The sequence below is a fragment of the Taurulus bubalis genome, assembly GCF_910589615.1.
Source record: "Taurulus bubalis genome assembly, chromosome: 3".
In the NCBI taxonomy this organism is placed as follows: Eukaryota; Metazoa; Chordata; class Actinopteri; order Perciformes; family Cottidae; genus Taurulus; species Taurulus bubalis.
Genome location: NC_136591.1, coordinates 1,611,809 through 1,621,719, shown reverse-complemented (window position 1 = coordinate 1,621,719; position 9,911 = coordinate 1,611,809).

The window sequence follows — 9,911 nt, the reverse complement described above, 5'->3', positions numbered from 1 at the left end:
AAAAAAAACACTGTGATGCACTTTGTCACCTTCCTAAAAAAAGTAATTTTTTCATGTTTTTCAGAAAACACAAACAACTAATCTAGTGCACAAGCTGCCTCTAGACACTGACAGAAAACTGCAATACCGGCCAAATTATGTTGTGATTACTAATATTATGTTCCAGTGAAATTTTCATTGACAGAAATGCTAACTAAATTGCTAGCTTAAATGCTAGCTTCAAAATGCCATCTTGAAAAGCTTGTAAAATGTCCTAAGTCACTCTGTTGACATGTTATACTACAGGGTAGAGTCACATGTTCAACTGAGGATGGAGGAGGTTTTACCAGAGGTGTGTTGAGGAGAGGATTTAGGCAAGAAAATCGTTTTAGTCAAAAAATGACGTAGGCCATTATTTTAGGAAGGTGACGACTTGACTTTTTGTCACTTGTGATTATGTTTGTCATCCCCATTCTGCTCATCACATGAACTCTGTGTCCTCTGCCCCGCGTGGCACCGGCGTCCATCGCTGCTGTCGGCTCGAGGCGGAGAAGCAAGAGATGCAAAGAGAAAACAATCAACCCCAACACCGAACGCAGCCTGAATATTCATGCGCTGCCGTCGGCCCCGTGGACGCTGTGAAGATGGAAATGTGCTGCAGGGGGAGCGCAGTGGGTGAGGGGTTTGTTAGCAAAGAGCTAACGGGAGCAGTGTGTGTGTGTGTGTGTGTGTGTGTGTGTGTGTGTGTGTGTGTGTGTGTGTGTGTGTGTGATAGAGGGGTATACCAGTTGGTGAAGAGGTGTTTTCTGAACAAATCTGCCCGTCATCACTGCGGCGGGAAATATCAAGCGGTGGGGAAGTGGAGACGGGGAGACGGGGGCCCGATTCCCCAAATATAGGGTGGGCGGTGAAAAGTGGGCGGTGGCAGTGGGCTGTTGTCGGCATGAGAAGTGAGCGCGGCAGTGAGAGGAGGAGGAAAAAAAAGAAAGAGAGGGGTGTTTTCCCAAAGCAGAGCAGCCACTGCAGAGCCTGAAGTTGAGGTTTGTTATGCTGCAGCACTGAATCGATGAGGAGGGGAGGAAGAGGAGGAGGAGGAGGGTCAGCCCGGTCGGGGGTTTGCTTCACTGCAGTGGAAGCTCTTTGTCCTGCCTCACCTTGATAGACCCCATCTCTCTCTCTGGCGTTCTCACTGGAGTCTCGTCTATCCGCCTGTGTCTCTTTCTGTCCTCATCATTTTCCTGCTTCCTGATACCCGGCGCCCCGCTGTCTGAAACTAATCCTCTGGTGAAGTTGTGTCTGGCTCTGAGCTAGCCAACGCTACGCTCCTCCTGATTGGCCGCATCAGCGTCTGCCAGATAGCAAACTTGAGTGCAACTGCACAAAACTTCTACTTTGTGTGTCTGCGAGGTCATTTGAAGGCACGATACCGTTCAGCTAGCGCCCCCAAAACAACACTCGCTTACTCGCTCATGACAATGCTCTCTAGCGGCCGTATGCATTCTGAATAACGAGGACCAAAGGAGGAAGTCAGGTGACGCCACTTCCTGCAGGTGCTTCGTATTGCAGTGATAGAACCAAGAGGTTTTTAGAAAAGTGACCAGTTAGCTAACGTGGGCTAATGCTAGCTAAGAGTCGCTTTTCAGAAAACAAGACTTCAACATTTGTCGCGTTTAAAGGATTTAGTTTAAACATATTACATCGACAGAATCCTAGCTCACATTGATGTTTCGTCTCCTTCACCAAACTGTAATAACGACGAGTTTTCCGGGATTCACAGTCTCACTTTAATGGAACAATGAGAGAGATTTATAGATTTTAAATATGGGGAAAAAATAACTTAGTTTTGAATTCCAAAATATTCGATTAGGAAGATTCATATCGGTGCATCCCTACTTTCAAGAGCTCATGATCCTGGACCAGGACTGCAGCAGGTCCCATCCCATTAGGACCCTCATTCCCAGTCCCTTACTGGTGAGTCACCGCTGCTTCCCATCTCTGACTCATGGAGAGCCACACACCGGACCGCTAACCAACGCTTTGGTCAGAGAATCTCTTTAGACTTGTGCCTTCGGACAATGGTGCCTCATTATACAGAGAGCTGAGATTGTTCTGCAATGTCTGATGTAACACATGACGTAACACATGGTGTAACACATGGTGTAACACATGACGTAACACATGGTGTAACACATGACGTAACACATGACGTAACACATGACGTAACACATGGTGTAACACATGACGTAACACATGACGTAACACATGATGTAACACATGACGTAAAACATGATGTAACACATGGCGTAACACATGACGTAACACACGACGTAAAACATGACGTAGCACATGACGTAAAACATGACATAACACATGACGTAACACACGACGTAACACACGACGTAACACACGACGTAACACAAGACGTAAAACATGATGTAACACATGACGTAACACACGACGTAACACATAACGTAACACATGACGTAAAACATGACGTAAAACATGACGTAACACATGACGCAACACATGACGTAGCACATGACGTAAAACATGACATAACACATGACGTAAAACATGACGTAACACATGACGTAAAACATGACGTAACACATGACGTAACACACAACATAACACACGACGTAACACACGATGTAACACACGATGTAACACATGACGTAACACATGACGTAATACACGACGTAACACACGACGTAACACATGACATAAAACATGACGTAAAACATGACGTAAAATATGACGTAACACATGACGTAAAACATGACGTAACACATGACATAACACACAACGTAAAACATGATGTAACACATGACATAAAACATGACGTAACACATGACGTAACACATGACGTAACACATGACGTAAAACATGACGTAACACATGACGTAAAACATGACGTAGCACATGACGTAAAACATGACATAACACATGACGTAAAACATGACGTAACACATGACGTAAAACATGACGTAACACATGACGTAACACACAACATAACACACAACGTAACACACGATGTAACACACGATGTAACACATGACGTAACACATGACGTAATACACGACGTAACACACGACGTAACACACGATTTAACACATGACGTAACACATGATGTAACACATGACGTAACACACGATTTAACACATGACGTAACACACGATGTAACACATGACGTAACACATGACGTAATACACGACGTAGCACACGACGTAACACACGATTTAACACACGACGTAACACATGATGTAAAACATGACGTAAACCATGACGTAACACATGACGTAACACATGACGTAACACACGACGTAACACACGACGTAACACATGACGTAACACATGACGTAACACACGACGTAACACACGACGTAACACACGACGTAACACATTATGTAAAACATGACGTAACACATGACGTAACACATGACGCAACACACGACGTAACACATGATGTAACACATGACGTAAAACATGACGTAACACATGACGTAACACATGATGTAACACATGACGTAAAACATGATGTAACACATGACGTAAAACATGACGTAGCACATGACGTAGCACATGACGTAACACATGACGTAACACATGATGTAACACATGACGTAACACACAACGTAACACATGATGTAACACATGACGTAAAACATGACGTAACACATGACGTAAAACATAACGTAACACATGACGTAACACATGGGTATGTATCTCGTATAAAAAATTCATTTAAGAAATTATGTAAAATCGAGAAAATGACCTCAGACCCCAGAGGGTTAAAGACATGGTAATTACATTGTGTCTGTTTATGTGTGTGTGTGTGTGTGTGTGTGTGTGTGTGTGTGTGTGTGTGTGTGTGTGAGAGTGTGTGTGTGTGTGTCTGTTAATGTGTGTGTGTCTGTGAGTCTGTCTCTGTGTGTGTGTGTGTTTCAGCCTGCGTGGTTTAACCACAGAGAGAGAGAAAGAGAGAGAGAGAGAGAGAGGGAGGCTGATGAGAGGAGCAGGAAACCAGACCAAACATGGGCACAGGTGACGCACAGAGGATACCCAGTTTCCATAGCAACAGGCAGGTGCAAGACACTGGGAGCTCATCTCGCTCTCGATCTGCTGAGGTGAAACATTTGCATGCCCAATATACACACACACACACACACACACACACACACACACACACACACACACACACACACACACACACACACACACACGCGCACACACACACACACACACTGTTATATAGTACATGGTGAGAAGCATGCTGAGCACAAACCATTACAAAAGCAGAGCATGTGTCATGTCAGACACATATAAAGCATGTGAAGCAATAAGATTGGATTGGTCAATCAGGACCCCAGCCTTACTGCCACACACACACACACACACACAGGGGAACGCCTGACACATTGGGGATGGGCGGAGGATGAAAGGGAGCTGAGAAGAAGATGAGGATGAAGAGCTAGTGAGATTAAAGGAGTGTCGATCCCCACGCCGGGGGTGAAATACATGATGAAGAGGAGGAGAGCAGGAGGAGGAAGGTGGGGAGTGAGGGAAAGAAAGAGGTTGAAGGAAGTGAAGGCAGCTTTAGTGAAATGATGTCAGGTTCCTTTAAAGAAAAGCATCCATGCTAGCAGCTCCGTGAGCTAACGGCTAATATGCTCACCGCACTCTTCTGTTACAGCAGCTATGACGTGTACCATGTTGAGAGTTAGCATGCTAACAGTTCCTAATTAAAACCAAGAGAAAACCAAACTGATGGGAATGTAGTCAACAACTTTTTATTTGTTTGTCGCTTTAAGAAATAATAGTATTACCTTAGCTAACACTTTGTGTCAGCAAAGTTCACCTCAACTCTCCGCTAAGACGCATTCTGACCTGACGCCATCAAAACGCAGCCAAGAACCACTCAGACTGATATAATTAGTGTTTTGGAAATCGTATCTCTCACACCATCGTTACTGGTACATGATAACATATCACAACGATTCCTGATTAAAGGGTTCGGACAATATCTTAACAAAAGTCGTGTCAAGTTTTTCCCGTGCATTTTTTTCTAATAAAAACAGAAACTCGCTTCTATTCCCGCTCCTTACACGCGTACGGTGTTTTCAACATAGACTTCTGTCTTCACAGGAGACTGCTCAGTTCGGTTCAGGCAAATAAAAGGTACTCGGTTAGTTGTAGGAAAACATAATTTCATGGGATATCTAGGAAGTAGGCGTAGCTACAGAAGCTGAACGGGACCAGCTGAGCCACACAGCAGCTCACTGAAACTCGACCTCATCATGGTGCTCACCCTTTCACTTTCACTCACACATGTTCTACACCTCATGAATCAGTGTCCCAAATAGGTTTGGCAATCCATCCAGTAGCTGTTGAGACATTTCACCCAAAACCACCAATGGCAACTTCATGAGAATGTCATGAGAATTCACCATTTCAGGACCACGACATTCTGTTCAGTGTCAATCAAAACCCATCTCTTCAGAACTGCTTTTAATGTGTAATTGTGTGCTCCATGTTCTTATTGATTTTATTTTTATTTATCTGTTTTTTATTGTATAGCTTATATGATGATTTAAATGTTTCCTATACATGGACACAATGACCTGCTGGTGGCGCTAGAGTTCAAGTCTGGGGATGACCAGAGGTGGGAGTCATTCTATGAATGTCTGCCAATGTTTACGATACACCCACTAAAATCACATGATATTTTTGGCGGGACCACACTGACCCTAATGCTGCACCGCTAACGCGGCTAACATGGGAACATAATCATACAGAAGAGATGGTTTCATTGCTAGAAAGCATGCAGCCATTTATTCCCCCAGTGCAGTTTCCTCTAGTTACCATGACGAAGACAGACCCGTCTTCATGCCGTGATGCAGAGCCTCCGGTCATGCAGCAGGGCAACCTCAGCTGGTCAAGCATGCACACACACACATTTCTATGCAGCGTTACAGGCGCACAGATGGGAGACTGAGAGGACGCACGCCTTGAGTTCAGTCATGTTCCACTTCCTGTGAGCTCGCCAGCAGGGACGTCAGATTCTGGGCCAGTGCTCGCTCTTCTCCTCCTTCCTTTGCTTTTCCTCCCCTGTTCTCTCTCTGTATCACCTGGGCGTGTGTTCCTTTATGTGCCACATGGAGTGTGTGTGTGTGTGTGTGTGTGTGTGTGTGTGTGTGTGTGTGTGTGTGTGTGTGTGTGTGTGTGTGTGTGTGTGTGTGTGTGTGTGGTATCAGAGCCGGATACTTGATAACCTACACAATCTTATGTTGCATCACGTGCTGCTCTGTTTGTGTGGACTCTGCTCCTTTTTTGATGATTCACAAATACTACGAACATTTAGCAGAAGCAGACAAAGAGAAAGAGAAAAAGAAAGGGATGAGAGAGAGGGAGATGAAAACATAGTTTGGAACGTAAGTAAGGGGAAAAGTGAAAACAGAAGGACGAAAAGACAAGAAAAGATGAGGAGAAACAAGGCCACTGAGGTGAAGAGCGGTGGGTCGATTCTCCCTCTGAAACCGTCCTCACCTTCAGTCCCACGATCATCAATGTCGCCACTCTCTCCCTGTCTATCAATACCTCTCTGATCAGGTTCTCCACTCTCTCCCTGTCTATCAATACCTCTCTGATCAGGTTCTCCACTCTCTCCCTGTCTATCAATACCTCTCTGATCAGGTTCTCCACTCTCTCCCTGTCTATCAATACCTCTCGGATCAGGTTCTCCACTCTCTCCCTGTCTATCAATACCTCTGATCAGGTTCTCCACTCTCTCCCTGTCTATCAATACCTCTCTGATCAGGTTCTCCACTCTCTCCCTGTCTATCAATACCTCTCTGATCAGGTTCTCCACTCTCTCCCCATCTATCAATACCTCTCTGATCAGGTTCTCCACTCTCTCCCCATCTATCAATACCTCTGATCAGGTTCTCCAGCTCTCCCACTGTCTATCAATACCTCTCTGATCAGGTTCTCCACTCTCTCCCCGTCTATCAATACCTCTCTGATCAGGTTCTCCACTCTCTCCCCGTCTATCAATACCTCTGATCAGGTTCTCCACTCTCTCCCCATCTATCAATACCTCTCTGATCAGGTTCTCCAGCTCTCTCCCCGTCTATCAATACCTCTCTGATCAGGTTCTCCACTCTCTCCCTGTCTATCAATACCTCTCTGATCAGGTTCTCCACTCTCTCCCTGTCTATCAATACCTCTCGGATCAGGTTCTCCACTCTCTCCCTGTCTATCAATACCTCTCTGATCAGGTTCTCCACTCTCTCCCTGTCTATCAATACCTCTCTGATCAGGTTCTCCACTCTCTCCCTGTCTATCAATACCTCTGATCAGGTTCTCCACTCTCTCCCTGTCTATCAATACCTCTCTGATCAGGTTCTCCACTCTCTCCCTGTCTATCAATACCTCTCTGATCAGGTTCTCCACTCTCTCCCCATCTATCAATACCTCTCTGATCAGGTTCTCCACTCTCTCCCCATCTATCAATACCTCTGATCAGGTTCTCCAGCTCTCCCACTGTCTATCAATACCTCTCTGATCAGGTTCTCCACTCTCTCCCCGTCTATCAATACCTCTCTGATCAGGTTCTCCACTCTCTCCCCGTCTATCAATACCTCTGATCAGGTTCTCCACTCTCTCCCCATCTATCAATACCTCTCTGATCAGGTTCTCCAGCTCTCTCCCCGTCTATCAATACCTCTCTGATCAGGTTCTCCACTCTCTCCCCGTCTATCAATACCTCGTTGATCAGGTTCTCCAGCTCTCCCCGGGGAGTACATGGCAATAATCTGTGATGCAAATGTTAATCATGTATTGATTTAAATACACTTGTGTTTCTTTGTATTTCAATATTGTGCTTTCTTTAAGCTAGTACTTTAAGCTAGTACTTTAAGCTAGTATTTTAAGCTAGTACTTTAAACTAGTACTTTAAACTAGTACTCCACTTTATTTCAGAAGGAACTCTTTTATTTTATTCCTTTAAACTTTTAGATTAAGATCAAATAAAAAACGATCACAGGACAATTACATATGTTGCTGTCATGCTTAAGGCTGAAGGACCTTTCTCAAGAGCACAAGTTAAAACGCAGGAAATAATTGTTTATTATTGGATCATTGTAGCTGATGCATTAAGTCGAGCCAATCTTTAAATGACTGTGAGGAACTTTGAACTGTTTATGAGTCTCAGTCTAAACCTGATCTATATGGAATGGGCTGTTCTAGTCTCTTGGCCACACAACGGTCTTTAACACTACATGACATCATTCACACACTGATGGAGCCGGAGCCGGGGATTGAACCGCCGATCGAAAGACAACCCTGCTCACCACTAAGCCACAGTCGGCCCTATAAGTATATATAAGACATAGATCTGTAAACAAGACCATCTATAGAATTATTCCTAATGCTCCTAATCGGAGCCACCGGGTCAGACTCTGGTGAAACCAGATGACATCATGCAGGTTCACCAGAACCTCCTTCAGCCCAGACCCAGCAGAGACCAGTCCACTGTAGACTAGACCCAGACCCAGCAGAGACCAGTCCACCATGGACTAGACCCAGACCCAGCAGAGACCAGTCCATAGACAGACCCAGACCCAGCAGAGACCAGTCCACCATGGACTAGACCCAGACCCAGCAGAGACCAGTCCATAGACAGACCCAGACCCAGCAAAGACCAGTCCACCATGGACTAGACCCAGACCCAGCAGAGACCAGTCCATAGACAGACCCAGACCCAGCAGAGACCAGTCCATAGACAGACCCAGACCCAGCAGAGACCAGTCCACCATGGACTAGACCCAGACCCAGCAGAGACCAGTCCATAGACAGACCCAGACCCAGCAGAGACCAGTCCACCATGGACTAGACCCAGACCCAGCAGAGACCAGTCCTCCGTGGACAGACCCATCAGAGACCAGTCCATAGACAGACCCAGACCCAGTAGAGACCAGTCCACCATAGACAGACCCAGACCCAGCAGAGACCAGTCCATAGACAGACCCAGACCCAGTAGAGACCAGTCCACCATAGACAGACCCAGACCCAGCAGAGACCAGTCCATAGACAGACCCAGACCCAGTAGAGACCAGTCCACCATAGACAGACCCAGACCCAGCAGAGACCAGTCCATAGACAGACCCAGACCCAGCAGAGACCAGTCCATAGACAGACCCAGCAGAGACCAGTCCACCATGGACCATGGCTCAGCTCCCGGCAGCATCAGGGTTTCCTCCTCTCCTCTTTCTCCTCTTCCTCCTCCTCCTCCTCCTCCTCCTCCTCCTCCTCCTCCTCCTCCTCCTCCTCCTCCATATGTTCAATACATATTGTGCAGTAAAAGGTACAATTTGTCCTACTGAAATGCAGTAAAGTATAAAGAAACATGAAATTAAAGGTATTTAAATTCTATTTCATGCATTTATGATTCAGCTCTGATGAACGCATGTAAACTGAATCAGATGGAACATTACGACGAATCATAGGAGAGGAGCTGTGTGACGATGAGGAGGAAGGAGGCCGAATAAATAGTGTGTTCGGTACGATGACTAAGGACGGATATCTGAGGGAGAGAGAGAGAAAGAGAGAGAGAGAGAGAGAGAGAGAGAGAGAGAGAGAGAGAGAGAGAGAGAGAGAGAGAGAGAGAGAGCTGAGTCACAGCCCGGCTGCTGCAGCACCCTCCCCCACAACAACCGTCTCTACTCCTGCCCTCGCTCCCTTCACACACACACACACACACACACACACACACACACACTTTCCCGCTCTGTACAGCCCATGTGTGTTCCATCTCTCTCCTCATATGTCAGACGTCTGTCCTCTGGATCTTTCACAGCTCTTAATCTGTTTATAGATGTGTTTTGCCTCGTCACTCTTTCACAGTTTAATTAAGAATGCAGAGCAGAGGGTTG